Here is a 26,302-nt window from a genome sequence, read left to right on the forward strand (position 1 = left end):
AGAAGGATTCTGTGCAGGCTTTGTTATAGCTGACACTTGAGGATTAGGTCTCTGAGTGCAATTACGAGAATAGTGATCCACCTTTCCAAAGTTGAAGAAAGTAACATCTCTAATGCCAGTAGAAGCTATTAAGGTAGAAACTGTAGGTCTCTGATTACTCATCGTTGGACAAGGGTTAGCATAGACTGATCCAGTACCTTGACTTTCTGCAGTTGGACGTACTAGTCTACTGCTAGATCCATAACTTGAACCAGAGCTAAAACCAGAACTAGCACCTCTAGGTTGAAAAGTAGGTGCAGGATATGGAGCAGGCCTAGAGAATCTTCTATTATGGTCCACAAGATTGTTCCTATTTGCCACTAATATATATAGAGCTGATAATGTTCTCTTTCATTATCTTCAACTTTTTTGGCATTCTGCACCATCTGAGCATATCCTTCTATCGGCTGAATAGCAAGATAGGTTTTCAGTGATGGTCGCAGTCCCTTGAAAAATTTCTTTGCCTTCTCACGATCACTTCTTGTGGTTTCAGGGGCAAAGAAGAAGAACTCTTCAAATTTCTGTTGGTATTTTAGGATTGTACTAGATCCCTGAATAAGAGCCATGAATTCGAACTCCTTAGCATCTATCATGGAGGACCTATCTAAGTTCTAGTCTACCATTGCCCATTTTAGGAAAGAAAGAACTCCAGGTAAAGGGCCTATCTTTTGTCTCTCGATGTATAAATAAGCCCATTAATTAATTTCAAGCCCAGCCCAGAAGACACGAATCTCGAGAAACAAGCGTATGTGGTTTTGCAATCTAAGCCTAGGGACTACTGGCGATAATATAGTCCCATACGGCTCAGCTTTGAAGCTTTCTTTCGCTTGATAAAATTGCAGATGCCTTCACTTATTGTCTCTTCGGAGACATCCGATAAAATTGGAACGATACAGAGAAGATTAGCATGGCCCCTGCGCAAGGATGACACGCACAAATCGAGAAATGGTCCAAATTTTTTTGGCTTTTTCTTCCCTGGCTGTCTGTTCTGCGTTCATCTTCGGTGATTCTCAAGTAGGGTTTGGTGAGCTTTCTCAGAAAGTCTATTGGTAATCTTCTAGCTCGCTCTCTATTTTTTGTTGTTCGTGTTATTCGTTTATATGTGAACCTTACGAATGGCTTCTGAAAGGAACAGTCTGCTAGGATGTTTTAGGCCCTCAAAGCATGATGTACATCTTTGTTTACCGGAAATAGTTCTTCCATTTTGATGAAATTCACACTTATATTTGCTGTCCTCTGCTGCATTAGCTGCTCTTTTCTGGGAAGAGAAAAAGGAAATACCACCTGCCTATGCTTTAAAATGAGTTTTGGTTACCTTCTCAGCTGAGTGTCTTTGATCTGATTGTTTTCCTGGATTACACTACTAGATGAGTCTAAAGAAGATTGTTGATCTTAACCTGCAATCCTCTTTACAGTTTTCAGTATGCGTTGTCTGTATGAGAAGTGCCCGACATTGGTCACACTCACTGCCATTAAGGAGTCTATAGAGTTTTGAAGCCATTCAGTGGCATCACTTGTCATGGCTTACATGAGTATTGCCATATCAAGAGTGAGAAAGGGTATATGGTTTGTAGAACACCTGATGTTGAGTATGTGATATCCTGTCTCAGAATAGTACCTATTTTAAAGATTTATGATATTATTTACCAGAGGATACTCTCATGTTAATTTTCTTTGAAGTCATGATACTGAATATTCATTGTGTCGTACATGTATATGATATACTCCTTATAATTGAGACATCAAAGAGAACATGAGACCCACTATATATCAACATTTTCCATAAGCTATAGATCCAAAGCTCAAAATGTAACTGGGAGTGTTATGATCCTGGTTAAGGGTAGGGCCTATGACAGAGGTTATCTTGTATGGGATTAAATGGGGTGGAATGTCATGTTGAGAGGTAGTCATTTTAGGACTTATTAAGGGTAGAAAGGTCATGCAAATAAGGAGATAACCCTACACTATAAATGTAACAGGGTAAGGTGTTTTGAGAAATGAAGAATTTTATCCCCAAACTCCTAAACCTCTCTATTCTCTGGGTTTCTTCTTCTTCCCCATTTCCCAATTTTCTGAATTCTTTTCCCAACCCCTCTGAAATTCCTCTGCTCTAGGTTCCCAAAATGTGGGTTCACAACAGGGAGCCAAAAAAGTGAAAGTGATGAAAACAGAAAAAGGTAGATGGATGAAGGGAAATTCAAGGGGAACAAGGGCGGCAGCATGGCTCTAAGTTTTAAACCAAGGGTTGGGATTTTGGAGTTGATTTAAAGAAATCAAGCAAGAAATGGTTTGGTTCTTCATAGTTATGTTCTTTCTTAAATGATTTCTAATTTTTTGGGATGGAAATCGTAAAATCAAAGGGTTTAATGATAGGCTTCCAAGCCCTTCCTCTGAGAACATGAGTGGTTGCTATTCTAATTTATGTGTGTATTTTGCTACAATTGAGTTTTTTGCCTGAGGTACTTGTAGTCTCAATCACAGCCACCGGGAGAGGGAGAAATAAAGGGGTGAGGGATTGCTGACTCTGGGATGTTTACTACATTTATTTGTTGTCATTTTCTTTTAAATTTTTGGTAATGCAACATTAGTATTAATTCGGGGATATAATATGAAAGCAGAGAGTGAACCATCTGCTAGGCTGGGTAGATATTTGTATATAGAATAATATATTAGAAAGGTTTGGTGAACCAGAGGCTTATTGTGGACAAACATGTAGTTCAGGTATGACTATGATTTTTTTTTTTAAAATAAAAATTTCCGGTGGACAAGGGCAGCAGGCTTATGACTCAACTAAACCTTGCTTAGCCATCTGGGTAGCTTTGTGAATCATCTCTCTTCCAGTTTGTTTCATCTGGGCAGTCTCTGATGGCCTTTTGTGACTTGAAGCAATATATGTCATTACTTATATTTCATTGCATTTGAAAGCCTCTCACAATCTACCCGCAGTAGTTGGGGATTTGGACAGAAAAGAAACCTAGAAGCTATGAAGTCTTCTATTTTGTGAACAACTGGGACTGTGATGCAGTATGTTGAATTTTATCCTGAGTTCTTGATGGAAACTGTGGGACTGGACTGCGTCTTTTCCATGCCTTGGCATCATTTTGCACTGGTGATGCAGTTTCACAACCTAGCTGGACTGATGTTACCAACTTTAGAGGCCAAAACCATGAACTGCTCCTAAACTGGTTTTCAGTCTATTAATACTTAAATTGCAATCTTTTAGTTATTATATTTTGATCGAATGGGTAGATTAGGCATATTTTCTCCTCCTTGTGGTCTTTGCAATTTTATTCACAACTAGCAAATTGCAGATGAAGAGTTTGCTAAATTATGGGATGATGATGTGTAAATTGAACATGATCTAAATCCATCTCATCAAGAGTACAATGTGTAAAATCAAAATATGAGTCAAAGATCCTGTTCATATGCAATGAGCCTTGTTAGGGCTAACATTGCTAATGAAATGGCTAGAAGGCATGGTATGCCTTAGATACTTTGTAGATTTGTTCAACAACTTACTTTTAAATTTGAATGTGTTGTATACTTGTATACTCTTTAATTTTGGGACTTTTTTTTAATGGATAGTCTTGTTTAAGAACTATGTAAAATTTAATTAGACTTTTTTTTTAAATGTTAGAAAGGTTTGGTGAACTAGTGGCTTACTTGTGGGCCATGCTTTGTTTCGTGGAATTGCTGGATTTCGGTGCCTCATTTCCCCTTGCAATCCTTACGTAGCCAATTCCACACTGCTGTTTTCGAATGAATCTGAGAACTGTCTGGTGATCTCCTGGAAATTCTTTTTTGGTGAAACAGAGAAGGAAGATTGTGGTGTTTGTCTCAATCTTACTGCATTCCTTAGTTTCTAATTCAGGTTTGTTAAAATGTATCAATTATTCTGATCCCCGACAGTGTTTTGTATTTTGCTTTTCAATTTTTGTTTATTATGGTTACATGTTATTCGCCTGCGTTTCTTTACTTGACTGTTCCCCTACAGTGTTTTTAATCCTTTTTTCCGAATTAAAGAAAATGAGTAGGCTTTCAATTACAGGGAAATGGGAATGGACAGTGAATTAGTGCAGAAACAGGAGCTTACTGATGATATTGAAGCATTGGACTCTCACATGCTTCAATTGCATGTATCAGTTTTTTTTATTATATTTACTTTGTAATTTGTATGCTATTAAAGATGAGATTATTTATCTGTATTCAGTTTTCTGTAATCGGTGATGGACAAATTGGAGAGGAAAACATTCTAGATTTGGAAGTTAGTTGAAGGAGTTGTGTGAAAACATTGGCAACAAAATGATTAAGTGAGAAATCAGAGTTTTCCAGCAGAGTATGACTACAATAATTTGGGGTTTTCTCTCTTTCACCATATATAATTCTTATCATGTTCCCTTGCATTGATTAATATTTGTCCCAATCTTTATTATGTCATTTGAAAGCCCTAATTTGATTTTTTTGAATAGAAAATCTTAAATCTTCGTTGACTTGAACTCTTTGTTTGTGACAGCAACATTTAATGGTCATAGAATGGTAACAACGGGTAGGCTCTAATGATGTAAATTTATCTTTGTCTTCTTATTTATATAATCTCATCTTTTCTAGATTGATTTTTACCCTATATGATGTTATATCTAATCCATGTTTTCCCTATATGATATTAGGAATTCATCTTACTGCCCTAGGTGCAGTGACATGTGGTTTTTCTCCTCTTTCAATAGAATTTCTTATGCCAAACAGCAGTCACTGTCAGTAGGCTGAATTGACATAAGCATTAACCATCCTGTCCAGTGATTGAAGCTTTTGAAAAGGGTCAGCAGTTTAGTAAGGATGAAAGCAGGTGCTATTGGCCCTATAGTCTCAGGTTCTTTAGAAGAAAAAAAGAAAAGAAAAAGACCTTTTCTGCACAGTTGCCCCTGAATTCATTGTTGATTTAAGAGGTTTTAAGGTACTTTACCTAAATGTTGCAAACAATTTTTGCTATTTATTTGTTTTTACGTTTTCTATAATTATCTTTATACGGTTGATGGTTCAGAATACTGCTGGGATAGATCCTGAAGATGTTGCTAAGCATCTTATTGATATTCCATGGATCTACAATGTCAACATGCACAAGATATCACCTGTATTCTTCTTTGGAAGAGAAAACCATCTCAATCCCGCCCTGTTTATTGTATATAAGCAGTTCATATTCATCCCCTCAGGGTTGTGATGCTTCCATCCTTATTGAATCAAGTGATGGGGAAATGCTTCCAGAGAAATGTCATTGTTTGAATATTGTTAACAGGTTGAATAGCTGTGAAGACAGCAGCAACGCAGGAGAAATGACACCTGGCTTCAAAAAGCTCTTGAGATTGAGATGCAGAAATGGATTTGAGGGACCCTTATGCATAAACTATAAAAATTGGGTTGCAGTTGAGTATTGTAGTACTCTTTATACATATGTAGCTTGCATATTTTCTGGATTGATATAGAATGATTAATTCATGTGTTGTTGTATGTGAGTTGGTTTCATTTGGAAGAGTATCATGTGGATGTATTTAGAAGAATTTATTTGAAGCCTAAATTATTTATTAGTTATTAGAAAAAACTCTTGTGACGGAAGTACGTTTCTGTCACAAAAAGTAATAGGTGTCCCCACTTGGTGCTACGGAGCCCAATTTCTGTGGCATATGTTGCAGTATTTGTGACGGAAATATAATTTCATTGCAAAAGAAAGTATAACCCACAAAGCCATATTACCGTTGTATTTGTTTATGAGCAGCTACACAGCTGACAGTCGACCGACGGAAGTTTACTGTCGGTTTACCTTCATTTTTGTAGCATGGAACAACATATTAGTATTTCCCTACAATAGCCTTGGTATGGTTTCTTTTGTAGCATGTCTCATGCATGCCTTATTTTCTGCTCTGATACACGACCTCTTCCTCTGGTTTTCCAATTTCCCATCAAGGGTCTGTTGTAGCCAACCTATGGTCTTTGTCAAAAATGCTCATCTGTGTGGTTTTGCAGCTTCTTGTGCAGCAGAAAGTCAGGTGACTGGTTCATAAACATCGTCATCCTTGTCAAGATTGATGGCCAAAGACTTAAACGAGCATGTTAAAATATGTTTGATCCATATCTGCCACCAAGTTCTCTTGCTTCTCCTGACATCACATATTCTTCCTGCTTTCAATTTTTTAACAGTGAATTATCAGGTCATTACTGAATCACCAGGACTCCAAATGGAAGTCCAGAGAAGGCTGCATGAACAATTAGAGGTCATTTTCTTCCCCTGCAATGATAGATTTTGGGTTTTCAATTAAGTCTTTTAATCCTCGGTGATTGTACCTTAAAATCATTTTGTTTCAGTTTTCCCATCAGGTCCAGTGTCATCTCCATATCCGGATAGAAGCACAAAGCAAGTATTTACATTCAATGCTTGAGAAAGCCTGCAAAGCTCTCAATGAATAGAATCTTGAATCAGGTGGGGTTGAAACTGCCAGGCAAGAGCTTTCTGGACTTGCAGACAAGGTTTCCAATGACTATCCAGGCATGGTACCACTTTACACACTAAAATGCCAACTCTGTCTGAGATTGCAGCGGCTTTGGAAGAGAAATCTGCCTCTAATGGGCTGGCAAGAATTGGAGATTGCTCTGTCGAAAGCTGCCTGACATCGCTGGGAGTCCAGTCTCTCCAATGGCTATTGGCATTGAGAAAAGATCCCGGCCAATCTAGCCACAGGGGACTCGTTGCCATGGGATAGTGATATGCAGGATGATGTCGAGTGGATGATGACTGGTATTTTGAGAAAGACGGTGCCAATCTCTTTAGTTTATGCCTTTTTGTGGCAATTGAACTGACTAATGAATCTGTTATCCCATGTGTAACACCCGTCGCCTGTAATCTCTAATCAGATCCTTGTACTTAAAGAACACCCCCTGGTTGAAATTTAAGCCTTTAATTCGTAGTAGTAGCTGAATCAAGTTGTTGTAGTCATTGTAACCTGGGCATTATCTTTTACTGTGTCCATACTGTTCAAATGTATCAACTTTGTCTGGTCAGTCACCATGGGATGCGAAATTCAGACTCGTTGGTTTAACTTGGTAGATGTAACAGAGTTCCAATGGAGAAATATTAATGTCACACCCCACCTGTCGGTATTGATCCCGCTTGATAATTCGTGGGTGCGATCCGTCACAAGATCCATGGTTTTATCGTCAATAACAATAAATGCATGTAATAATAATCAAGAGCAAGAGCAAGTTCGATTAGTTAAATAAAAAGATTACAAGAGTCCAAATACTCCAAAGGAAAGAATCAGAGAAAAAGGAAATAAAGTAAGTTAAAGTTTCAAAATTTTATCCAGTTCAACGGAAGAAAAAATGAATCTAATTCAATTTTATTATTTTAGTTCTTTCTTGAGTGAGGGTCTTCTAATCTAGTTTCGAGGGGAGCCATCCAACTCTCCTCCAGCGACTTCTTGAAGTGTCGAGCTATCTGTCTCTTTTTGCCGTCAATGGGTGCTATAAGTGCACTCCAAGCATCCACAGGAGGCTTCATGACATACATCTCCGTCTCCCACTGACACCACCATAGCTTCTTCACAGGAGTCACTCTAGTCATACGAAACTTCTCCTGGTCCAGTTTACCCCTCTATATAATATAATGCAACATACAATAAAGAAATGGGTTTTGACGAACTCCATAAGGAAAACACATCTCACATACATATCAACAATGTATCAAGATAAGCACAAGTATAAAGAATGATATGCAAATATATGGAAGCAACTAGAATCTAACTATGCAAGTCTCTATATGGTGGATATGCTTTAAGATATAACACCAGCCCTCCTTTGAGTAGGTCCAGTCACTTTGATTCCTCACGGATGGGTTATCTCCGTTGGGATCTCGGGCAAAGGGGTTCAGTCCTCGTTAATCAATCGTGGCTGGGGTTTAGGTCCACACTCTCTCATCACGACCATTGGCATGAATACTGGCGCATGTCGGGGTTTATAATCCAATGCAAAGTCATACAGTGACATATTACATGTAGTCTAGATACTTCTCCTATGGCACCAACCAACTCGATTCAGTATCATTCTCTACCTAGGAATGAGAACCCTCATGGACTAGCTACCACTGTTGGACTCAATTCCCTAACCCTATGGTCATTCACATATTGTTGGGGCAGATGCTCTCATGACCCTTCACCATCCTGGCCGCTCCTTGGATGTCCATGAGCCTAAACCCTAACATATGCAACCCTACCAATGCATGATCAACAGTGGATCACTGAATCTCCGAGTGGACTGTTTACCGCTGAAGGATGAAACAGAGTCACATCACTATTATCACAGGTCATTCGGCTTCAATTCCCCTACCGAATGGGTAGTAGCATGTATGGGTACCTAGCCATGCAATCTAGACTCCCTAGGTATGTCATCCAGGCAACAATGGTAGTGCTGAGGGCATCAATAAGCAGTGTCCCATACCAAAGCCCTTGATATCCCAAGCAATGGATACCTAGTATGGATACTTCCATCATAGTTACAACAAATCATAACCCATCATTACATAATTAGTAATTTAACATCATAAAGTAATTTAAAATACATCTAAACATGATCCACAATATATATTCAACTAACAATCATTAAATCATACTATTACAACAAGTTATAAGAACAATGATGCATGTAAAGAGTAAGCAGTTCATCATAGTTCACATCATCGCATATATATAAGAGTGTGTCCTTACCTGTAAATATGTAAAAAGCTTACTAAAAATGCAAGTAGACCTCACCCTCAAGCAATTCCAGAGAACTTCAGAGATCACCTAAGTATGGATTACAAAATTACATTAAGTACAGAAGTCAAATCAGAGCAACAACCAACTTCACAGGGCTACTGTGAAATCCCCTGGATTTCTGACCTGTTAACCCATGATTTCAGGATTGCGAATACAGGCCTCGAGTCGGCAACAACTGTGGGTCATTCGAGTCAAACCCGAAGTTTCTAAAGTGCACCCAATGATCATGGATGATCCTTGTGATGACTCGACAACTCTCATAGAGTTTAAGAGAAGAGAGAAGATTAATCACGATGGTGCTAAAAGGCGATTTTGGCACGTCCGTAGACCGGCAATGGAGAGTCTGATTGAAGAGATTAAGGTATCCAATCGAAGATCGTCGAAAGACCTTTCTATTAAATCAAAAATCACCAAAATTGGAGTTCATTTGAGAGTCCAATCATGGACCTGTTGGGTGGCCGGTTGGGTGACCAACCCCCCATCCCTTTTTTTGTTACGGGATAGAATCGGGATTTCGGGTTTTAAAACCCTACTTTATGTTGTAACTCACCTCTAAACGCATCTTTTTTATGCTAGAATGAGGCTGAGGTTGTGAGAAGAGGAGAAACCAAGGAGAGAGCGGATCCCATCCATTCAAAGGTGCTTTGTGACTCGGATCTTTATGAGAACGTTAGGAAATGTTAGATTTCTTAAACCCTTCTCTTAGATCATAGTTTTATGGGAATTTCTCTCCTCTCTTTTTATGAGATTATGGTAGTGGGAGCATGTTAGGTTCATTTTTCATTCTTCAATTCTCTTGTTGAGGTTGCTCTTTTGTATAAGAGTTAATGGTGCGATTCCTTGTGAAAGATTTTGCATTTTGACTTTTTGAGTTGCCCACTGGCGATTTAGGAGAGCCAATTTGTGGCTTTTTGATCTAGATCGAATTTGATCAAATTGAAGGCACCCTTAGGATCCTTTTATTGCCGATTAGACTTTCCCAAGGTTTCGTTTCTTTTCGACTTCGAATCGATGGTGAAATAATAACTTTTAACCGATTTAGGTAAAAGGCGAGTTAGAACCTAGTTTTCTGTTTGGGTTTTTGTGGTAAGATTTTAAAATATTTTTCTAAACCCAAATTAACTTCTACTTTATTTTTGTTAATCCTCTTGCATGATTAGGTTTTTTATCTTTTTGTCACCTTCTTGTGGGAGTGAATTTTGATCTTTGGAGAAAAGAATCCAATTGAAAGGTGAGAAATAACTAACCATCTTTTGCGTAATTTAATTGTTGCTATTTTAGTTTCCATTGATGATATAAATTGCTGTAAATCTCTATCCACCATGATATGCTTGTGTGTGACTTTGTGCGAAAGGAAGATGAAGCTATTTGTTTTGATATTGCTCTTTACAATTGAATCGTATATTATTGTTATGAAAGTGGTATGGTAATGTATGAGAAGAAAGAGGAGGAATATTGTTATTCTCCTTACCTTGTATTTTCTACTAGGGTTGTGGGTTCGCCCATTACCCTAGTAACCTTATGTGGTGGCATTAAACCCAAATGTATGATTGATAGGTGTCTAGAAGTGTTGGGCTAGGAATCCTTATGAGTACTACTACCCTTCTAGTAGGGGTATTGAAGCCGGTTAACCCGTGATGCTAGTGGCTGGGTCTTATATGTTGAACATGCCCACTTTCATCATAGAGAGGTAGGGTTGTATATAATAGCTAAGAGCTTCTGGGCTCCCAAGACCGGTAACCAACCCATGAGAGGACATGGATAGCATCATGTTCATTATATGTGGATGACCTCTAGGTTAAGGAATGTGGTCTAACAGTTGCCTCCCATTGAGAATTCCATTAATAGGTGGGAAGGTAATGAATCAAAAGGGCACTAGGCATGACGGGAGATATCCGGACAATATGTAGTACGAGACCATATGACCTTGCACTAGGCTTAGGTTTATCCTTGACACGCGCTAGATCCCATACCAAATGATGATGTGAGTGAGTGGTGACCTATACCCCAACCATGGTTCGACAATACTTTTCCCAACAACCGCAGAGAACCCAATAGATGTCTTTTGTTGAGGGAGAGTGACTGAGACTGCCCAAAGGAAATTGGTGTTTACACTTAATGTGTGTCTACCTTAGAGACAACATTTTTATAGAGTTAGGAACCTCATATCATCACCATGCATCTGTTTATTTATATTATTAAATACATGATTGTCATATGAATTATGATATGAAAATTGGATGAATATATGATGTGGATGTTAGTTTACCTCATTGAGTTCCATGAACTCATTCCTTTATTTTGTTTGTTCTTTAGACTTCTCTATAGGTTATGAGGACCTCACTTTCGTTGAGGATCCTTTATCAAGTGGTTATGAGGAGGGCGTAATCGGAGAAGAAGTGGAAGCACATGATGCTTTTTATTCGTGTCAAGATTGCTCTTATGAAGTTACCTTTCCTTAGAGTTTTCCTCATATTATTTTCCTCTACAGACTTTAGACATTCTTTCTTTTCTTAGAACTCTGGTGTTTAATTTTTGAATGGAAGTTTTGGACAATTGTAATTCTTTCTTTTTCTATGTTGATAATTAAATACTTGAACTCGTTTTATTTCTTGTCCACTTAATTGTATTATATCATGTGTTGTATGAAATTGTCACTGAACCTAGATTTTGCGGTGTATCACCTCCAAAGGTATTCGGGTATGACCGGATCTGGCTGGGTGGGGTGTGACAGCTACTATAACCCAGCTGGTCGCTTGGGGCAGTTCGTTGGTCAAGCGACTGCCATAAGTGACCGCCCCTATTCTAGACTACTTCTAAGTCCAAAATTCCGACTTTTGATCTCCCAATTTTAATCCGATTTTGGGATGATTTAAATACGAATTTGGTCCTTAAAGAGCCTACAACACAAGCACAAAACAAAGCCCTAGAATTATAATAATTCAATATTCATATCATCTCCTTCAGTCAGATCTATCCTTTATTTGGATGCAAGGATCTTTCGAATATGATCTAATCAAGATTATTGATGGAGAATAGAACCAATACAATTAGCTCAATACCAATTCACAAAGAGAATGGATCCACACCATTCAAAGAGATGAGGAAAGAGAATAGAGAATGCAGGATCACTTATCTCCACTTAATTCGCAAAATTGATGAAGGATTGGATCTTCTTCGCAAACCACGCTTCTCTCACCTTCCAGCGTGTGTTCTCTGCCTTCTAACAGTCCATAGTAGCAATCCCGAATAGAATAATGAGTAAAAAGGTCGGAATTTACTATATATATGAGTCTGGGGGCAAATTAAGGTTAAAACCCCGCAAGCAAACCTGGCGGTAGCTTGGGGCAGTTGATTGGCAATCAACTGCCTTAAGCAACCGTCCCCTAGTACTTTTCAGTACTTGGGTGCTTTGCTCAAGGGGTTAATCCCAACTCGAATCTAACCCTCTATAGCATGTGGGGGTGATCTTACCTTGATTCTGGATATCTTCAAATGCATCTTGACACCGACTGATAATCCACTTTTCCAATCCGTCAGGGTTTCTACGAATTCTTCTTTGAATTCCCAGTAAAGCAAGTTCTTCATCAGCAGAATCTAGATCCATGGACTTAGGGTATGGATCATGGACTTCAATCTGGATACTCCACAACTTATTCTGGCTGGACCTTCGGGTAATCGGACCTGCAACACGGATCCCACGTTAGAATTACAAGGGTTATTACATCCTCCCCCCCCCTTAAAATAAATTTTGTCCTCGAAATTACAACGTACCTGTATGTCTGAAAAGATGGGAGTATTTGGTTCGCATCTCGTCTTCTTTTTCCCAAGATGCTTCCTTAAACGAATGATTCTTCCATTTGATCGTCACTAAGGGTATGGTTCGATTTCAACTGTTTATCCTTTCAGTCCAAAATTTCTACCGGTTCTTCATCATAAGTCAAATCCACACTTAAACCTTCAGGTTCATGCTGAAGCAACTATTCTGAGCTTGCTAAGCATTGTCTTAGCATAGAAACATGAAATACGTCATGCACACCAACTAAAGATGAAGGAAGGCCAACCTGTAAGCAACTACTCCAACCTTCTCTGTTATCTTGAAGGGTCCACTATATTTAGGGCTGATTTTCCCTTTGATATTAAATCTCATAACACCCTTCATAGGCGAGACCTTCAAGAACGCTCACTCACCAACCTGAAATTCCAAGTATGACATTCTTTTATCCGCATAGGACTTCTATTGAGACTGAGCAGCTTTGATTCTTTCTCTAATCATATCCACCATAGTACTCGTGTTTTCAATTAGATAAGGGCCAATAAAACGTCTTTCCCCAACTTCATCTCAATAGAGAGGAGTTCTAGACGTCCTTCCATACAAAGCTTTAAACAGGGCCATTCCAATCGTCGACTGGTAACTGTTATTATATGCAAACTCCACCAAGGTTAGGTGGTCATCCCAGTTACCACTAATGTCAATAAAACATGCTCGAAGCATAGCTTCCAATATCTGAATGGTCCTTTCTGACTGTCCATAGTCTAAGGAGGATGAGCAGTACTCAAATTCAACTGCGTTCCCAGGGCTTTTTGCAAACTATTCTAAAAACGAGAGGCGAACCTCGGATCTCTATTCGACACAATACTTATCAGTACACCATGTAGTCTCACCACATTATCGACATACAACCTTGCTAGCTTGTCCATAGTATAGGTGATCCTCATCAGAATGAAGTGTCCCGATTTGGTCAGTCGGTCCATTACCACTAGGGGTGTCAATTTATAGCCCAAACTGTTAAAACCGAACCGCACTGGCCCGTTATAGCCCAAACCGACCCAAATTGAACCTTAGTGGGCCATAATTGGGCTGAGGGTTGTGAAGCCCGCACCAACCCGAAACCGAACCGCAACTCGTTATAACCCGTTTTACAACCCTTTTTGTAATTTTACATTAAATAGTATTTGAATCAAATATTACCATTAGGTAGTTGGTATAGACAATTAAAAAAATTAAGCATGAATTCAAAGATCAAATAGTCATTTTACTACTTGATAATATCAAGGTTCTTGATTTCTATAGAATGGGTGGGTTTTTTTTTTTAATGGAAATTGACCAATAGCAACTTTGCTTACCATATGATTTTCGCTTTTATTGTAGGATGCTCAATTCTTTTTTCTTGTTCTTTTTCTTACACACCATAAACCGTTTAGTCAACTCGAATCTAAACCGTTAGCCCAAACAGTTAGTTAGCATGAACCCAAACCGCACCAAACCGAAACCGGCCCGAAACCGTTAATTTGCTAATGGGCTGTGTTTGGGCTAGGTGTTTTTTAGCTCGAAACCATTAGGCCTAGACCGAAACCGTCCCAAACCGCACCGTTGACACCCCTAATTACCACCCACACCGAGTCATTCCCTTCAGTAGTTCGGAGTAGACCTATAACAAAATCCATGGCAATGTCCTCCGCTTCCAACTTGTAACCCAAGACTAGATGACGGCTGCTTGACAGCTTTCACCCGCTGACAAGTTCCACACTTGGCAATAAAATCTTCCACATCATTCTTCATATCAGGCCACAAGAAATATCCCTTTATATCTTGATACATCTTTACACTTCATGGATGAATGGTGAAGATGGATTGATGGGCATTAGCCAAAATCTCTGTCTTAAGGTCTTCCATTGCTGGAACACAAATTCTTTCTTTGAAAACAAGAGCACCATCGATGGCTAGGGAGAAATCTGTCACTTCCTTAGTCTTTGAAGAGATCAAATCAATCTTCTTCTTTAGTTTTAGATCAATCGATTGCAAACCAACAATTCTGTCCCTCAAACTCGGACTAACTGATATAGCTGACAAAATAGCATCAGAATCTTTTGGCACAATTTCAAGTCCAAGTTCAATGATGGAGAACAACAAGGGCTTACTCAGAGATGACAGGTCTACACCTTGTTGATTGCTCTTTTTACTCAAGGCATCAACAACCACGTTAGCTTTCCCTGGATGATATTGAATATCACAATCATAATCTTTCACCAGTTCTAGCCATTTTCGCTATTATTCAATTCCTTTTTGGTGAAGAAATAGTTGAGGCTCTTGTGGTCAATGAATATTGCTATCCTCTCACCATACAAATAATGACACTTGATCTTCAAAGCAAAAACCACTGCAGCTAATTCCAAATCATGAGTAGGGTAATTATGCTCGTAGTTCTTCAATTGTCTTTATGCATAAGCTACTACCTTCCCATGTAGCATTAACACACAACCCAAACAAACTTTAGAGGCATCGGTATACACTGGTCAAACCTCCGAGTCATATGGTATAGTTAACACTGGGGTGTTAGTCAACCTCTTTTTGAGTTTTTTAAACCTTTCTTTGCAGGCTTCACTCCACTCAAACTTGATTCCCTTCCTCCTAAGCTTCGTCATAGAAGCCGATAGTTTAGAGAAATTCTCAATGAAGCGCCTATAAAAACCATCCATACCCAGAAAACTTTTAATCTCAGTGACTGACTTGGGTTTGTCCCAATCTACCACAACTTTCACCTTAGTAGGATCAATTTTAATACCTTTAGCGAACACAATATATCCCAAAAAGATAACCTTGGACAACCAAAAGTCAAATTTGCTGAATTTGGCATAGAGCTTCTTTTCTCTCAAATGTTGTAAAGCAAAATTCAAATGCTCAACATACTCTTTCTAGTTCTTTGAATATATCAGAATGTCATCAATGAATACTATAATGAATTTGTCCAAGACATCCTGAAATACTCGATTCATCATATCCATGAATACTGCCGGAGCATTAGTAAGACCAAATGGCATGACTCTGAATTCATAGTGCCCATATCTGGTCTTAAATGCGGTCCTGTAGATATCACTAGATTTTACTCTCAACTGATGATATCCAGATCTTAGATCGATCTTCGAGAATTTAGCAACATCTTTTAATTAATCAAACAAGTCATCAATCCTCGGAAGAGGATACTTATCCTTGATCGTCAACTTATTTAATTTACGGTAATCTATGCACATTTTCATACTAACATCATTTTTCTTCACGAACAACATTGGGGCTCCCTATGGTGAAACACTGGGTTAAATAAACCCTTTGTCTAATAGTTCATTAAGCTGAGTTTGAAGTTCTTTCAACTCAGTTGGAGCCATTCAAAATGGAGCTTTTGGAATTGGGGCTACTCTAGGAATTAAATAAATCAATAGAAAACTCTAATTCCCTCTCTAGGGGGTAAACTAGACAAATTATTAGGGAAAACATCAGCAAAATCTTTGACTACTTCAATATCAGACAATTAGACAATTGTTTCACACCTTGTGAGACATCTACAGAGGAGGAGAGAAGTTCAACATCTTTAGTCAATTCTCTGACTTTCACCGTTGCAGAAACAATCTTCTTGCTCAACTTCCCTTGATTCCCTTGATATTCGAATGGATGAGCATCTTTAGGATGAAAAAGTACTTTCCTTTCATAACAAAGGATGACAACTTTATGCTTCGTCAACCACATCCATTCCGAGTATCACATAAAAGTCTTTCATATCAAGCTTTACTAACCGAGCTTTCAAGTTTATATCAGCTATAGTTACTGGACATGACTCAACCACTTCATCTAATTTTACAATAGATCGGGTAGGAGTACTAATAATTAGTATTCTTTCCAATTTCTTAAGTGTGACAGGGATATGACTCACAACTGAAGATGCAATGAATGAATGAGATGCGCTAGAATCAAATAAATACAAATGCAAGAGTAGATGATACTGGAATAATACCTGTCACCACATCATGATTTGTCTCGGGTTCAGTACCAATAACATTGAAAACTTTCCCTGCAGAAGGATTCTGTGCAGGCTTTGTTATAGCTGACACTTGAGGATTAGGTCTTTGAGTGCAATTACGAGAATAGTGATCCGCCTTTCCAAAGTTGAAGAAAGTAACATCTCTAATGCCAGTAGAAGCTATTAAGGTAGAAACTGTAGGTCTCTGATTACTCATCGTTGGACAAGGGTTAGCATAGACTGATCCAGTACCTTGACTTTCTACAGTTGGACGTACTAGTCTACTGCTAGATCCATAACTTGAACCAGAGCTAAAACCAGAACTAGCACCTCTAAGTTGAAAAGTAGGTGCAGGATATGGAGTAGGCCTAGAGAATCTTCTGTTATGGTCCACAAGATTGTTCCTATTTGCCACTAATATCTAGAGTTGATAATGTTCTCTTTCATTATCTTCAACTTTTTTGGCATTCTGCACCATCTGAGCATATCCTTCTATCGGTTGAATAGCAAGATAGGTTTTCAGTGATAGTCGCAGTCCCTTGAAAAATTTCTTCGCCTTCTCACGATCACTTCTTGTGGTTTCAGGGGCAAAGAAGAAGAACTCTTCAAATTTGTGTTGGTATTTTAGGATTGTACTAGATCCCTGAATAAGAGCTAATGAGCACATTTATGTGTGAAATCTTAGGGCATAAAGCATGCATGTTATACACTTAGAGTGGAGTTACCTTGGGTTTTATGTTGTTTTTGCAGATTTTAGGACTTTTTACGATTTAAGCAAATATTTGGAGTTTTGGGCTTGAATCATGCTATTTTACACGTCAAGAAGTCCATTCAAATTCTCAAATACGAAAATGGGCCTGCTGGAGCATGATGGGCTAGAGATGTGTGATTATGGGCCAACTTCGAAATATTGAAGAGATAAAGAAGGCAAATTTGATCTACGACCGAGATTTTAAATCAAATCTATAGAGATATTATTGAGAGAGTCAAAATGGAAAAGAGTCCTTGCATACCTCAATATCTTATTTCCCATCTTGGATTTAATTAAAGAAAGAAAAAGAGGGAAAAAAATTATATTTAGAAAGAAAAAGAGGAAAAATCCCGTTTTTGAATGCCTCTGTCTAGTTTCGATCAAACCCTTCATCGAATGGTCATCCGATGTCCGATAATGCTGATATTTGGAGGAGAGCTTCACGACTACTTAAACCTCAAATCCAATGGTGGAATTATGCATCTGATCTCTCTAAGTTGGTGCGATTATTACGTCAAAACCCTAATTGGTTAAGTCAGATAGAAACCCTGAGTTTTATTCAAATTCAGCCGTGCTTCACATCTCATAAAAGGAGACCATACTCCATCAAAGGAAAACATGTTCTAGAGCTTAGTAGAAACATTATTTCTTCTCTCTTTATTTTATTTAGGCTTTCTCTAGTTTTCTTTGCTTGCATTTGTGAGATTTAAATTTCTAGATTCAATGTTTAGGTTTATTTTTTTTATGTAATGCAATTCAAGTTCAAGTTTCAAGTTTTAGATTCGTTTTTCTCTGGGTCTAGCAATTGCAGATTTAGATCATTCTAGATCTAGATCTGGTTGTTAGGGTTGGTTGAGATTCAAATCATTTGTTCAATTCGCAAGTAAGTAATCTTCTTTATTAATCTTCTCTCCTCCCTCCATTCCCGCTTCTATCTACCCCTCCATATTCTTAATTTAGGATTTACTTTCAGCATTATTTATTGTTCTCCTTTCCCCTGGATCCTTGATCAGAGATGCCAACAGTCGTGCCTCTCTTTGGTTAAGGCTTCCTTTTCTTTTTATTGTATTTTTTTGTTGCTTTGTTATTTACTTTCTGTTATTTACTTTCTGCCTATTCATTCATCATCTTGGACCACATAACCGGAGCAAGCCTATAGGCGTGCCTCTGGCTTCTGTGACGGGTGGTGTTGCATCTGCATTTTAGCTATGAGCTAAATTTTATCGACTGCTTTAACATACTAACTGGTTTTACTTTTTTTTTCCTTTTTTTTTTTTTGTTCGCATTTTTTTTCCTGTCTTTTATTTATGCATTGATTGTGTTTAATTTATTTTTCATTTCAATTCAATTGCATTAGACGTATAAGTTAGGATCGTTTAGTTTAGTTAATTAGTTAACAAAAATTGAATCATTCCACTCTCGCATTACTATTAAGAAGTTGAATTATAAGTGGCATATCTCCTTGAGATCGACCCATTAGCTACACGATACCATGCGCTTGCGGTTACTTTTAAATTTCACAGACAAGAGCCATGAATTCGAACTCCTTAGCATCTATCATGGAGGACCTATCTAAGTTCTAGTGTACTATTGCCCATGTAATGAATATGACACCAAACAACTAAGCAATGCCTTCAAAATCTACTTCTATGCAAGTGTAGTCGCCGGAAAAACCAAGGTAACCATGTACAACAAGCTTGGCCGGAAAAACCAAGGTAATTTGGCCGAAAAATTTTTTCTGGGTCATTGCTGCTTTCCGATATACATGTTGTATTCTCCTCCTTTGTGAGTGATTTGTCTCCTCCTATGTGAGTGTTTTTTTTTCTCTTTCTCTATTTCATGAAAGTTGTTTATTACTCTGCAAGAGTAATTGTCTTCTCAGCAGTGTGATTTTTTGGCATTCGGTGATTACTTCCGCAACTGTGAGTTCTTCCATTTTTCTGGAGTGTCCTAGCAATCATCTACCTACAAGCAGGGCAAAGCATGGCTTCAGGATGTGGTAGAGGGAGAGGGAGAGGCTCTAGACATGAAACAACATCTCAGGCAGATACAGATGATTATTCATAAATTATTCTATCAGATGATGACGGAATAGATGTACCAGATGAATTCGAAGATACTGCTCAAGGAAATGGAAAACACTAGTGGGATGGGTGTTAACAAGGAAACCCTATCGCAGACAAGCAATTTTTGAAGCACTTCCCAGAGCTTGGAACCCTGTAAAATCAGTGGAGATTATACAAATGAAAGCAGATCAGTATAAATTTCAATTCGAACACATTCAAGATATGTACAATGTTATTGAGGAATCACCTTGGAGTGTTGGAGGCAACGTGCTTATGATGGAACCCTGGAGAGAAGATAAACAGTGGGCTTTCACACACATAGACTTCTGATGTCAATTCCATGAAATCCCAACCGATTTACTTAATCTGGAATTCGGTTTCCAACTAGCTACTCTGCTTGGAGAACCTGGAAGCGGGATGATCATACAAGGTTCACAATTTGGAGAGAGACTGCTATTTCCGATGTCGCCTTACCATCGATCGCAGAAAACCCCTTAAATCATCAATCCCTGCTAGAAGAAGATCCGGATCGGTGGCGAAGATCATAGTGAAATGGGAAAGATTGCCGATGTATTGTTATGAATGCGGGATATTAGGGCACGAAGAAGAGAGATGCCCAAATTTATATGCTGCTCCACATCAACGAAGAAACCATAGAAGAATCGATTCCAACCTTCGTGCGATCTCACCGGATAAGAGATTGGTTGAGAAGGCCATTTCTCTTCACTACGCCCATTCAGCCCACTTCCGGCGAAAGAACTCGAAGAAGGCACCGGAAACCGGCGCTAGCAGCGGTGGGGGAGAAGCAAACACGACCCCGACAACATCTGACAGGGCGTCCTTGGTGCCAGTGGGATGAATCTTCGATTCCATCTCTCACGATCTGTGTTTGGGACCACAAACAACCAAGGAGAACACGATCTCTGCACCACCGAACCACAGCTCTGCTCCATCAACCTCCCTGCAAAAGATTGTAGAGATCGTTCAGGCTCCATATGCGGGTGACCTCTCTTCTCTCTCCTCTGAAACGGCTGCAGCTATTTTAAACCCTGATTTCCATCGCCTCATTTCATCTCTACTTCCAACCCTAGAGTCAGTCTCTCTTTTTAACCCTCCCACTTCCCATATAATACCAACTCTGTCCCAACCAAACCTCACACCAAGACCCACAAGCCCAAGCCCATGTAGCTCACCATATCAGCCCCCAAATATAAACCCACCTTCACCAAATATGTACTCCACGCCTTCTAGCCCACATAACCAATTCCAAACAAATTCATCAGCCCATTTACCCATATCTCTATACCCAAACTACACCCACAAATCTGCAGCTAATATTCAAATGCAAGAACCGAGCCTACAAGTCAAAAATATTCAAACTTCCCAAACTCATAATCAATTTTTGACCGTTGGCCCCTCCCTCACAACCGAAGGCAACTTTCAAAACCCACTCTACCTACAGATTGAGAATGATATTTAGTCAGAGATGGATTTGGTTTTAGAGGGTTCAAATAAGAAGAAAAGGAAAGGTGTTCAAGATATAGACCATACCTATGAGAAGGACCAAGAGGAGGAGGACAATCATTTTTTTCAGACAGATTAACCCCATGGTGCATGGTGGAGACCAGCATCACGGGTCACCATGATTATAATTTGTTGGAACTGTCGGGGTCTGGCGAGTCCCCCCTCAGTTCGAGCTCTCTCAAATCTCACCAAGAAATGGAAACCAGATATGTTGTTCTTGATGGAGACAAAGATAAGTACAAATGAAATAGGGAAAATACGGAGGAAAATTGGTATGGGCTGTAGTGTGATAGTGGATCCAATAAGAACTGCAGGGGGCTTGGCTTTATTCTGGAATGGTGATATTCAGATGGAAATCCTAGAGACCAATAGAAGAATGATTGATTGCAATATTTCCTACAAGAAAAAGAAATCATTTCTGACCTTTGTCTATGGGGATCCAAAAAAACACAAAAGAAAGAAGGTATGGATAGGGCTGCACTGCGGGCGGGCTTGCAATCCCAAGCCCACCCTATAGGTATAATTTGAGCCCATTCCCGCCTGGCCTAGTTCGGGGCCATGTTTTGTCCCGGCCCTGCCCCGGCCGCCGCCCATTCCCGCCCTTTGGCCCTTTGGGCCGGGTCGGGTGGGTTGGCCCTTTGCCCCGTTGCCTGTCCCCGTTGGCCCCGTTGGCCCTCCCGCCCTGCCCTCGGGCCGCCCCCTTCCCCCCTTTGGCCCTTTGGGCCGTCGTGTTTCCCCGTTCCCGATTGCCCGTCCCCCCCCGCCCCGTTGCCCCGTTGGCCTTGTCCCCGCCCGTTGGCTCGCCCCTTTGGCCTTGTCCGTAGCTTTATTGGCCATATCTTTGGTCGTTATCTGTAGCGGTAGTTTATACATATTGTTTAATCTTAAATTCCAAACTCGGTTCGGTTGTGTGTCAACAAATAATCCAAACTTATATTCAATATGTATTTAACTATTTATACCCATTTAGATTTTAGAGATCCAAATTTCTAGGGTTTTTAATTTGCTATTCGATGAAATTATGGTTATTATATGTAAGCTCGAAGGGAAAGAAAAGATTTATCTCAATTCTCAATTAATTTGTAGCTTCTAAGACAATGGTCAAACTTCATTCCAAATTTCCAATTTGTCTTTCCCCAAGTTTCTCTCTCTCTCTCTCTCTCTCTCTCTCTCTCTCTCTCTCTCTCTCTTATTCGGTTTTTTCCTTTGGTTTTCTCCAGCAGAGTTAATTATTCATGAATAGATGTAGAGAGAGTTGTAATTAAATTTAGGCATATTTGAGTCAAGTCAATTATAGAGTGTCACACAAACTCTTTTTGTAAACTTAGAAACATCGAGATTCGATTCAAAGGATCGATAAATAATTTTATCTTCAAAGTCAATAACTTGCCGTGGTGGTATGTTTTCATTCACAACTATTCAATAATTGATATCTTTATTCAATACAAAAAAATCATATTCAAAACCTTGTTAACAAGTAAATCGACGATAATTTAGTATTCAACAAAAAAAAAAAATTCCATAGTTAAAGAAAATGATGTTTTAGTTACAAACATAGCTATATGTTTTTAATAAATTTTTTGAAATATCACGGTGATTTGTTAGATATTCATGATGGAGTTGGGGTATAGATTTGTTAGATATTAATTCTTTATGTAATAGTTTTTATTATTTATAATATATTATCTCACCTTAGTCAAAAAACAAAATCAATATTTTATTGAACTAGAAATGACTTTGTTGGAAAATAAAATTACCTTAGAAATAATATAAAAGTGAATTTATAGTCTAATATGATCAAAGTGACTAAATGTCAAAATCAAGACTCATATCAATGTTAGTATGAAGATCGGGGTAAAAATCTAGTCTGTAGTTCATGATATCGTCAAATTAATATTAAGATTAGAGCCAAAATTAGGGTCGGATCGGGGCCAAATCAAATAGTGCTTATTACATTGGTGAGGTTATATTTTTTGGTGGGTTATAATTTATTTTTATTAATTTTCTACAAAACATGATCATGTTTCTAAAATTTGACACGTGTCGTATCACCTATATGTATTACAATTAATTCCTCTCCATGTGGGTGGAGGGTCCGAGTCTTTGACTCAAATCGGGGCGTTCGGGGTTAGGATCGGGGCTAATTCGGGGCCATATCGGGGCCAAGATCGGGGCCGATCGGGGCCAAATCGGGGCCGTCGGGGCCTCGGGGCCGGTTAGGGCCAAGATCGGGGCCTCGGGCCGTCGGGGCCAGATCGGGGCCAACCGGGGCTCGGTCGGGGCCAGATCGGGCCAAAATCGGGGCTAGCCGGGGCTTCGGGCCAATCGGGGCTTGGGTCGGGGCCTCGGGCGGGCCGGGATGGGCTGGGCGGGCCAGAGAGTAATCCCAGGCCCGCCCTTGGCCCTAGTTCGGGGCCTTTTTTGGCCCTCCCGCCCTTGGGCCTCTTGCCCAGCCCTATTCGGGCTCAGGGCGGGCTTAGGGCGGGTCAGGGCCGCCAGGGCCAAACTTGCACCCCTAGGTATGGATGGCATTAAGGAAATTAAGTGAAGGGAGACAGGGGAATTGGATATGTGCAGGTGATTTTAATTCCTTTCTCTCTTGGCAAGAAAAAAGTGGTGGTGCTTGTACAGGCAGCAAAGATGTTTGGCAATTTCAAGAAATGGTAAATGATTGTGGCTTCAAAGACCTGGGTTCACATGGTGCAGCATACACTTGGAGTAATAAGAGGATTGGTGCAGGTAACATTGGAATCAAATTAGACAGGGCTTTTGGCAACTTTGACTGGCTATGCAACTTTCCAGAAACAACAGTATTTGTGGAGATTGCAATCTCCTTTGACCATGCTCCTTTGGTGATAGATTCAAATGGGAGACCAAAAAGAGGCCCACGTTCATTTTGATTTGAAGCTATGTGGTTGAAAAATCCAAACTGTGAGGTTGTAGTACTTAAACGAGCATGGCAAAGAGAACCCGACAATTCACCTCCTTCACTGTTATTTAAGAAGTTACAATGGTGTTAAGAAGAACTGATTGAATGGAATCGAAACTCTTTTGGTAATATTCATACCAAGATTGAAAAACTCAAAAAGGAGCTATCTCAATTACAAGGCAACCTAGCCCATGAAGCTTCTCAGCTCAAAGAGAATTAGATGGCCAAGGAATTGGAACAACTATTGGCTTGTGAGGAAACACTATGGAGACAAAAATCAAGAATTGAGTGGCTCCAAGAAGGTGAGAAAAATACATCATTTTTTCATGCTACGGCTGTGGCAAGGAGAAGACACAACCGGGTTTTTAAAATCAAGAATGAAGCAGGAGAATGGTGTTCTAATGAAGAGAATATTTATAACCTCTTTGAAGTATACTACCAAAATCTCTTCACCTCTGAAGAAGTAGAGGATAAAGAGCTCCGTTGTGTGCTTCAAGGTATTAGTCCAAAAGTATATGAGGAACAAAATTCTATGTTACTTGCAGCCCCAACCATTGCCGAAGTGAAGTAGGCCTTGTATGCCATGGGTCCCTTGAAAAGCCCGGGAATTGATGGCTTTCCTCCGCTATTTTTTTCGAGATTCTGGGAGCTAACCCATGATGAGTTGTTTAAATTTGTCTGTGATTTTTTCTCATCAGGTTTCCTCCCTGAGGGTACAAATGACACACTAGTATGTTTAATACCAAAGAAGGAAGCTCCTGAATTGGTGGAGGACTTTAGACCAATAAGTCTGTGCAGTGTAGCAGTGAAGGTGGCCACCAAGGTGCTAGCATCCAGACTCCACGCCTTGTTACCTGATATTGTTCCACTAGCACAATCGGCTTTCGTGAAAGACCGCCTCATTTCAGATAATGTATTTATGGCACATGAAGCTTTCCATTTCATAAGAAAGAAGAAGAAAGGCAAGAAGGCAATGATGGCACTAAAATTGGACATGAAGAGAGCATATGATAGAGTTGAGTGGAGGTATGTTGCAGCCATTCTTTACTCAACTGGGATTTAATATTAGATTTGTTGATTTAATATTAAATGTCCTTTCTTCTGTGAGATACTCTTTTTTGATTAATGGATTTGAGAGATTTATGGTTACACCAGAAAGAGGTCGAAGGCAAGGAGATCCTTTATCACCAGCACTTTTTGTTATATGTTCACAAGGCCTGACTTAGATGATCACATATGGAGAGAGCAGGGGTGATATTAAAGGAATCCGCATCAAGGGAAGAACGGATCCACTCACACACTTGATGTTTGCAGATGATTGTGTACTATTCTCTGAAGTAACTTTGAAGAGTGTACATGCTTTGAAAGAAGGGGTTAATGCCTATTGCAAAACTTCAGGCCAAGCGATAAACTACTAGAAATCAAATGTATGCTTCAGTCCAAATACATTGCAAAGAGTGAAGAGGTGGTTCTCAAAAATTTTGAAAGTATCTAATGGAGAAGGGCCAACTAAATACTTAGGAATTCCAACGGATTTTGGGATATCTAAGGTGGCTTTATTTCACTCACTTAGTGATAAAGCGGAAAGTCGTTTCCAAGGATGGACACACAAATTACTAAATCAACCAAGCCGGGAAGTACTATTAAAAGCTGTGGCACTACCATCCTCTATCTATGCCACTTCTCACTTTAAGATCCCAAATTCCATTCACAACAAGGTCAAAGCTCGGGCGGCAAGATTCTTTTGGGGAGGAACAAAAGAAAAGGCAAAGATCCATTGGATGTCTTGGAAAAGATTGTACAAAGAAAAGGCCAAGGAGGGAGTGGGTTTTAAAGACCCTCTAATGCACAACAAAGCTCTACTAAGTAAGGTAGTGTGGAGACTTCTCTCTCAACCGGATGCATGTTGGGCTCAATTCCTTAAGAAGATCTATTTCCCAAAAACACCGTTTTTGGAGGCAAGTTTAGGCAAAAATCCATCATGGGCATGGAGAAGTATCATTGAAGGTAGAGAAGTACTTAAGAGAGGGCTGATTTGGAAAATTGGTATGGGAGACCATATAGATGTTTGGAAAGACCCTTGGATTCCTACAATCAAGGATTTCAAAGTCCATACTATAAAGCATGATGAATGTGGTATTTCAACTGTGGCACACTTGATAGATCAACAGTCAAGAACATGGAATAGTACAGAAATCATTAGATGGTTCTCTCCAGAGGAGGCTAATGCAATCTTAAACATCAAGTTGGCCTTGTTCCCTAATGAAGATGCACTAGTATGGGGTGGCAGTAAAGATGGAAGGTTCTCAGTGAAAAGTGCATATAAAGTACTAGTACAACATCAAGAAGAAGAGGACAAGAAGACACCTTCTACATCTAGAACTCATAGCTGGGACGAGTTG

General features: G+C 39.4%; 1 non-coding gene and 2 pseudogenes across 3 annotated transcripts in view; all 3 read left to right on the forward strand.

Annotated features, from left to right (window-relative positions):
* Positions 1 to 832: 832 nt before the first annotated feature.
* Positions 833 to 26,302, forward strand: part of LOC149022976 (protein PHR1-LIKE 2-like) — a 32,585-nt pseudogene continuing 7,115 nt past the window's right edge. The window contains exon 1 of the transcript XR_016172498.1: positions 833 to 1,088. The product of XR_016172498.1 is annotated as a protein PHR1-LIKE 2-like (transcript). The remainder of the gene's footprint in view (positions 1,089 to 26,302) is intronic.
* Positions 897 to 999, forward strand: LOC149022977 (U6 spliceosomal RNA). Its single transcript, XR_016172578.1, has one exon. It is a non-coding gene; the product is annotated as a U6 spliceosomal RNA (small nuclear RNA).
* LOC149022978 (protein PHR1-LIKE 3-like) lies at positions 1,087 to 7,168 on the forward strand (annotated as a pseudogene). Its single transcript, XR_016172496.1, has 3 exons — positions 1,087 to 3,910; positions 5,330 to 6,302; positions 6,394 to 7,168. The product of XR_016172496.1 is annotated as a protein PHR1-LIKE 3-like (transcript).

This window comes from Hakea prostrata, chromosome 3, assembly GCF_041222555.1.
Source record: "Hakea prostrata isolate BN-2017 chromosome 3, UWA_Hpros_2, whole genome shotgun sequence".
Lineage (NCBI taxonomy): Eukaryota > Viridiplantae > Streptophyta > Magnoliopsida > Proteales > Proteaceae > Hakea > Hakea prostrata.